Source organism: Rattus norvegicus, chromosome 10 (genome assembly GCF_036323735.1).
Source record: "Rattus norvegicus strain BN/NHsdMcwi chromosome 10, GRCr8, whole genome shotgun sequence".
Taxonomy (NCBI): domain Eukaryota; kingdom Metazoa; phylum Chordata; class Mammalia; order Rodentia; family Muridae; genus Rattus; species Rattus norvegicus.
In genome coordinates, this window is record NC_086028.1 from 13556483 (window position 1) to 13564710 (window position 8228).

The following is an 8228-nucleotide window of genomic DNA, read 5'->3' on the forward strand; positions in this document are numbered from 1 at the left end:
GGGGCGTTACTCGAATGCCAGGGGTACTTAGCAAAATGCTCATAGAGAGCCTGATAACCAGACTGAGAATGAGACCACAAACTGTCTTTGGACGTCCTCGGATCCCCATCTCTGTGCATGACCCAGAAAGGCAAAGCCCTCTCTCTGGAGAACAGACCAGGAAGGGAAACAGCAAGCTAGCTACCTGGTCTCAGGTTGCCAGCTGAGAATCTGTGTCTGTTGCCACCTAGCGGCTGGGTGCAGAGTCTCAGGCCTCGCTGCTCCGAAGGCTGAATCCCTGATGCATAACTGAACCTCTAGAGCTGATGGTTAAATTATGGTGAATTTTGCTAAACGGATATTAAAAACATTTTGAGAGTGTTAGCCTAGCATGCTCAAAGCTCTGGGTTTAATCCCAAGCACATAACACACTCACACATTTGAGGGGCTCCAGGAATAGCTCGCAAGTGGAACACTTGCCTTGAGCCTGCAGGAAGCCCTGGTTTCCATCCTCACTACCGCAAATATAATTGTGTACGTGCGTGCGTGCGTGCGTGCGTGCGTGCGTGTGTCTGTCTGTCTGTCTGTCTGTCTCTCTCTCTCTCTGTGTGTGTGTGTGTGTGTGTGTGTGTGTGTGTGTGTGTGTGTGTTAAATATTGAATTAGGATACTGGAGATTAGGCGCACTGAGTGCTCTTCCAGAGGACCGGGGTTTAATCGCCCAGCACCCACAAGGCAGTTCACAACTGTCTGTAAGCTCCAGGAGATCTGAGGCCCTTTTCTATCCTCCTTGTGCACCCGGCACACATGCGGTGCATAGAGATGTATACTGGACAAAACACTCATACACATAAATAAATATCTCAAATTTTACATTTCATTAGAAGCCAGGCATGGGGGCTTCATGACCCTAATTCCTTGGGAGGCTGAGGCAAGATGATTGCTGTGAGTTTAAGGCCAGTCAGTGTTCTAAGCCAACCTTAGCTCCAGAGTAAGATTCTTCTCAAAAAGGAGGGCGGGTGGTGAGCCAGGTGGTGGCAGATGACTCTAATCCCAGCACAGAGGCAGGTGGCTCTCTGTAAATTCCAAGCTAGCATAGTCCACTGAGCAAGTTCTAGGACACCCAAGGCTACACAAAGAAACCCTGTGTGGTGGTTTGAATATGCTTGGACCAAGGGAAGTGGCACTATTAGGAGGTGTGGCTTTGTTGGAATAGGTGTGGCCTTGTTGGAGGAAGTGTGTCACTGTGGGGGCGGGGCTTTGAGGGCTCCTAGTGCTCAAGCTCCGCCCAGTGCAGAAGAGACCCTCCCCCTGGCTGTCTTTGCATCAAGATGTAGAACTCTTGGCTCCTTCCTACTCTAGCATCATGCCTGCGTGCACAATGCCATGCTTCCCACCATGACAATAAGGGACTGAAATCGTAAGCCAGACCCAACTAAATGTTTGCCTTTATAAGAGTTGCTTTGGTCATGGCGTCTCTTCACAGCAATCAGAACCCTAACTAAGACACCCTGTGTCTTACCCAATGACAGCAATAAAATATGTAATAAGTTGGGGGGGGGGGACATGGCTGTTTCCAAGCAGACGGCAAGAGGAGAATATTTTGAAATGTCTGGAAAATGAGGAGGAGAAAGTCAAGGCAGGGAAGGTACTTGAGGTACAAGGTGAGGGCGAGGAGACTGGTCCCAGATCCACATCTGTGCAAGCCACTTCTACAGCAGAAGGAGCCAAGGGTTGGAGTCAGGATGGGGCTGTCACCACTTTGGGCTGCAGGCTTTGGTTGCAGGCATGCTCTTCCTCCTCCAACCTCAGTGAGTCCAGGGATACTGCATTTACACTGAACCCATGCTGACCCTCTGTGAGCTATGAACACTGGGACCTGCACTGACAGTGACCAGCAATGGTATTCTGTGGCTGCACTGTCTGGGGGTGGAGAGGAAGGACTAAGACCTGTGTATGCCTCCCTCTGTCATTTCCTCTCTGGTTACCTCGCCTGTACGTCTTTCCTGCTCCTAAGATACCACTGGCTTAAATGTGTTTGGGCATTTGGAGGCCACTGAGGGAGGTTTGGAGAGTCCACGTGCTGTACCTGGGGCAGTGGGATGGCAATTGACAAGATGGGAAAAGAAAACACAGTGCTTCAGGTTTACTGAGGACTGCAGGGAACGGCGGATTCAGCAGAAAGTTCGTTGTCCAAGTCAAGCTTTCGATCATGAGGGTAAGGATAGGCTCCCTGAGCTAGCGGATGCTAACAGAGAGCGTGGGTAAGCATAGAGTTTTACATAAACAAGGAAGTCATTAAGTATAAATACGCCCCAGGTGGACAGTGTCTCAGACATAGCGTCTGCCTCTTAAACTTGCTGGGGCACCTGGTTTTTTTTTGTTTTTGTTTTTAACTCTGTCCATTTCAGAGCAGTGTATACAAGAACTCCATTTGGCAAACGGACAAGTGCTGACTCAGATTCAGTCCAGTGAATGCTTCCCAAGGGCTGACCTGGGAAATATTAGTGCAGGGTTAAGTGCTTGGGCCTTCAGGATCTGCCCTTGAGGCTCTCTGTCCAACAGAGGGAAAGGTAGGAACATAATGGCTTGTAAGCTATGGGGAGATGGGTAAGGGTGAGCTCCTGGGAACCCCACAGGAAGACACTGCATCAGCTTGCAAACCACAGAGGCTTGCTGGGCAGGGAGATGACTGGCTAAGTCTAGAAGACAAGTATAAGTTAACCCTGAAAAGAAGGAGATCTGAATTAGTGTTACTATTGCTACACTAAATCACCATGACCAAAGCAACTTGGGGAAAGGGTTTATTTCAGCTTTGTGGCTACATCACAGTGTATCTTCAAAGAAAGCTAGGGCAGGAACTCAAACAGGGCAGGAACCTGGAGGCAGGAACCAATGCAGTGTGTTACAGTGTCTCCAGCAGCAGCCCCTTCTGTCCATGCTTCTTTGCTAGCAATTGCTCATTGCAGTGAGTCATTGGTCTGGCTAGAGGCCTCTGCTACATCATCGATTCTGGAACCTTGCTGGGACTTCTCTCAGATATCCTGTGTTGCCCTGTGTCATGGAGATCCTGTAGTTTTGGATCTGTTGGACTGACCCCTTCATGACCTCCAGCAGTTCATCAGTAGGTAGATGTTGGAGTGAACCAATTCAATGCCCTGGATCTCGGCCTGGGAGATATCTGAGCTGGTCAGCCTGCCAGTTCTCCCTACTCACCCCACCAGAGTGAGCTCTCCTGCCCTCAGGCGCTCAGGGCTGACTCTACTGTGCTGCCCAGGGGAGGTGCAGGAACTGCTCTCCTGAGTGCTGCTGCTGGTGAAGGACCCTAGCAGGGCCAGCTCTCCTGCCCACCACAGATGGTAAGGGCAAAAGGGAAGGGAGGGGATCTCCCCCTTGTGCATGCCACCGCACAGCTGACAAGAGGTAGGGCCAGCTTTCCCATGTTCACACCCTCCAGGTCAGCTTGCCACTACCAGGGTCAGGTCTACTGTGCTGCCCAGGTGAGGGGTAGGGCCAGCTCTCCTGCTCTCACGACCCTAGGACAGCTTTTCCAACTGTCACAGGTGGAGAGGGGCAAGCAGGGAGGGTACCTCTCCCTGATTCATGCCACTGCATGGGAGACCAGTGGCAGGGGTGGCTCTCCCATACTTACAACCTCAGGACCAGCTCATCCACAATTCCTGCAACCAGAACAAGCTCTACTGTGCTTCAGGGGCCCACTCTCCAGAATACTGCAGCTCCCACAATGCCCAGTCAAGGGGTTGGGGCCAGTTTTGCATTTCCCTCAGACATCAACATGTCCCCTGGCAGCAGTCCAGACCAGGGACATTTGCCTGGTCTTTGGTAGTAACAGATCTCTGCTCCTGTAAGGCCATGGACCCAGACGTGGCCCCAGATGGCATCACTGGCCATTCATTCACATCAGGGTGTTCCTCACTACCCCCGAGTCTCCAGTTCTGCCTCTCTTCATTGTGCACACTTCCCTCTGTTTCTCTCTCTTCCATCTCTCTACCACTTACTTGCTCCTCTTAGTGGCACGCAGGGTCTCTTGAGTGTCTGGGGTCATCTCAGGAGTGTCTCGAGGGTGCTCTTATGGCCCTGGGCAGGGGTCTTCTCAGGCATGGTTTGTTCCCCATGTTTGCTTTTTATCAGGGACCATTAGGCTACTAATCATTCGGATGTTCAGTGAACATAGACATGGCCTGTCCCCTCTGCCACCTACTGATACGCCTGTGACATGGCAGCCATACCTGCTACACCTCTAGGGGCAGTGCCTGCGGGTAAGTCTTATGGAGGCATTTTTTCAATTTGGAGTCCCTCTTCTCAAATGACTCTAGCTTGTATCAAGTTGACACAAAACTAGCCAGCGCAACTGACTGCTTGTCAACTGGATACACAAATACAACACTATTGAATAGCCTTTCCTTCATCTCCACGACCTCAGGTTAACATCACAATAGAGACTTAGTACATATAACTCTAAAAGTTCCACAGCCTTCAAATTTTCAATACTTCAAAAACTGTCTCTTTAAAATATCCATTGTTTCTTTTATCATCTAAAGCCTTGTCGGGCTTGGTGGCACACACGTTTAATCCCAGCGCCTGGAAGGTAGAGGCAGGCAGATCTCTGAAGTGAGTCTGGTCTACACAGCATTTCAGAACAGCTTAGAGCTACCCAGTGAGTCCCTCTGTCTCAGAAAAACAACCAAGCTAAACTAAAACCAAACACTCTCTCTCTCTCTCTCTCTCTCTCTCTCTCTCTCTCTCTCTCTCTCTCTCCCTCCCTCCCTCCCTCCCTCCCTCCCCCTCCAGCTTTTTATTGTTTCATTGTGAGATTCACGTCACGCACCCCAGTCCCACTCATCTTCCCTGCCCCTTCTTATCTGTTCTCTACTCTTGCAACGTGCCCCCCCCCGCAAAAGAAAATGAAAAACAAACAAAAAAATAAACAAAACAAAGCATAAAAACCACCTCGTTGTGGAAGCTGCAGTGTGTCACAGTGGATCACACAGACCATCCCTCTGTCCACATTTCTTCACGTGCAAAAGTTCATTGCAGTGAGTCATTGGTCTGATTGGAGACTTCTGACTTCTGTGACACCATCAATATTGAGTCCTCACTGGGACTCCTCCTGGTTATCCTGTTGTTGCCCTGTGGCATGGAGATCCTGCAGCTTGGGAACAGCAGGACCTGCCCTTCCACATGCAACAACCATTCACAGATGATGTAGACTCTGGGTGGGCCAACTTAAAGCCCTGGATCTGGACCTGGGAGATGATCTGTATAGCAGCCAGCTCCCGCTATCCGCACCACCAGGGTGAGCTTGTCAGCACTGCCCTGGATAGCCCACCCAGTGTGGACAGCAGCAGGAGGCAGGGTCAGCTCTCCTGTTCTCATGCCCTGGGGGCTGGCTCACCCACACCCATGCCTCCAGAGCCAGCTCCACTGTGCCACCCAGTTGAGTGAGGTCCAGGACACACGCTACCAAGTGCTATGGCCATTGAGGAGCAGAGGCAGCTCTCCCACTCTCCCGAGACCAACCCTGGAGCCAGCTCTCCTGACTGCTACAGGTGTGGAGGAGGAAAGGGTATCACCTCCCTGCCAGCCCCATCCCTCATCTGAGGAGAGGTGGGGCCAGCACTCCTGTGCTCAAGACCTTGGGCCAGTTACCTACACCCCTGCCACCAGGGCCAGCTCTGCCATGCTGCTCTGGCAAGGTGCAGCAGGACCTGCTTACCCGAATGGTACAGCAATCAGAAGGATGAGCGCTCATGATCCCTGGGCTAGATGCTGGTCTCTTCTTCTTTTTTTTTTTTTTGGTTCTTTTTTTCGGAGCTGGGGACCGAACCCAGGGCCTTGCGCTTCCTAGGTAAGCGCTCTACCACTGAGCTAAATCCCCAGCCCCTGGTCTCTTCTTAATCACATGTGACTCAGACTCCAGACTCAGCCCGGCAGCATCCATTGTTCCAGCCAAGCAAAGTTTCCACCTTAGTGGTTCTGGTCTCTTATTAATCGTGGCTGATTTTTTTTTTTCAGTCCAGCTAACCAGGACCACGGATTCTTAATTCATAACATCGAATGGTTCCCATAATGCTTAAGGGTCTCTCAAATTTCACCCTAAAACATCAAAAGCCAGGCCTCCATCATCTGCATTTCTCTCAATACCCTTATCTTCCAAAGCTCCCACCAAATAGTCCTCTGAGCTCTGGCAGCACAAGAACCTGGAGGCAGGAGCTGATGCAGAGGCCATGGAGGGGTGCTGCCTCCTGGCTGCCCCCACTCTTTTCTTGCTCACCCTGCTCTCTTACAGCACCCAGGACCGCCTGCCCAGGATGGCATCACCCACAATGGGCTGGGCCCTCCAGTATCCATCAGTCACTAGGAAAACGCACTACAACCTGCTTACAGGTGGATCTTGTGGAGGTGTTTTTAAAATTGAGAATCCCTCTTCTCAAACGGCCCTAGCTTGAGACAAACTGACACAAAACTAACCAGGACAAAGGCTGAGAATGTAAGTGGCAGAGAGTGCCTTACCAGAGAGGAACAAGCTAAGAGCAAATGTCAGAGCAGCCGTACCAGATGCCTACTGTGAGGGGGAGAGCTGTGGGATGAGAGGCTAGGGAGACCAAGGCAGGGTAGGAAGGGGATGCAGAGATGAGGGTGACCCATGGCCTAAGGCCCCGGAATTGCTAACATGAGATGGCAAACAATGCATTTGATAAGTTTATTGGTTAAAAAATCCATCAGAAACATTAAGAATTATTATTATTTTTAAATAAAGAAGCCTCTGCATATACATTACAGCCATGAAGTTTGGGAGCAGGGGCTGTCTCTGACTATTTGTTGTTGGGGCCCTTTTCCTCATACTGGGTTGTCTTGTTTAACCTTAACTATGAGGGGAAGTACCTAGTCTTATTACAACTTGATAAGCCATGTTTGGTTGAGATCCCTGGGAGGCCTGCCCTTTTCTGAAGAGAAAGGAGGAGGAGTGAATGCAGGAGCTAGAAAGGATTTGGACTGGAAAGAGAGAATGGAAGGGAAAATGCAGTCAGATGTAAAAGGAATAATGATAGATGATAGATAGATAGATAGATAGATAGACCGACAGACAGATAGGTGATAGATAGATAGACAGACAGACAGACAGATAGATAGACATAGATGATAGATGATAGATAGATAGATAGATAGATAGACCGACAGACAGATAGGTGATAGATAGATAGACCGACAGACAGATAGGTGATAGATAGATAGACCGACAGACAGATAGATGATAGATAGATAGAGATAGATAGATAGATAGATAGACCGACAGACAGACAGATAGGTGATAGATAGATAGACCGACAGACAGATAGATGATAGATAGATAGACCGACGGACAGACAGATAGGTGATAGATAGATAGATAGACAGACAGACAGACAGAGATAGATGATAGATGATAGATAGATAGATAGATAGATAGACCGACAGACAGATAGGTGATAGATAGATAGACCAACAGACAGATAGGTGATAGATAGATAGACCAACAGACAGATAGGTGATAGATAGATAGAGATAGATGATAGACAGATAGATAGATAGATAGACCGACAGACAGATAGGTGATAGATAGATAGATAGACAGACAGACAGATAGATAGATAGAGATAGATGATAGATAGATAGATAGATAGATAGACCGACAGACAGATAGATGATAGATAGATAGATAGACCGACAGACAGATAGGTGATAGATAGATAGATAGACAGACAGACAGACAGATAGATAGAGATAGATGATAGATAGATAGATAGATAGACCGACAGACAGATGATAGATAGATAGATAGACCGACAGACAGATAGGTGATAGATAGATAGATAGATAGACCGACAGACAGACAGACAGATAGATAGATAGATAGAGATAGATGATAGATGATAGATAGATAGATAGATAGACCGACAGACAGATAGATGATAGATAGATAGATAGATAGACCGACAGACAGATAGATGATAGATAGATAGATAGACCGACAGACAGATAGATGATAGATAGATAGACCGACAGACAGATAGATGATAGATAGATAGATAGACCGACAGACAGATAGGTGATAGATAGATAGATAGATAGATAGATAGATAGATAGATAGACAGACAGACAGACAGACAGATAGATAGAGATAGATGATAGATAGATAGATAGATAGACCGACAGACAGATGATAGATAGATAGATAGATAGACCGA

At 48.6% G+C, this 8228-nt stretch overlaps 1 pseudogene; it reads right to left on the bottom strand.

The window, feature by feature from the left end:
- Positions 1-4132: 4132 nt before the first annotated feature.
- On the bottom strand, positions 4133-4250 carry LOC120095452 (small nucleolar RNA SNORA17; annotated as a pseudogene).
- Between the last annotated feature and the right edge of the window lie 3978 nt (positions 4251-8228).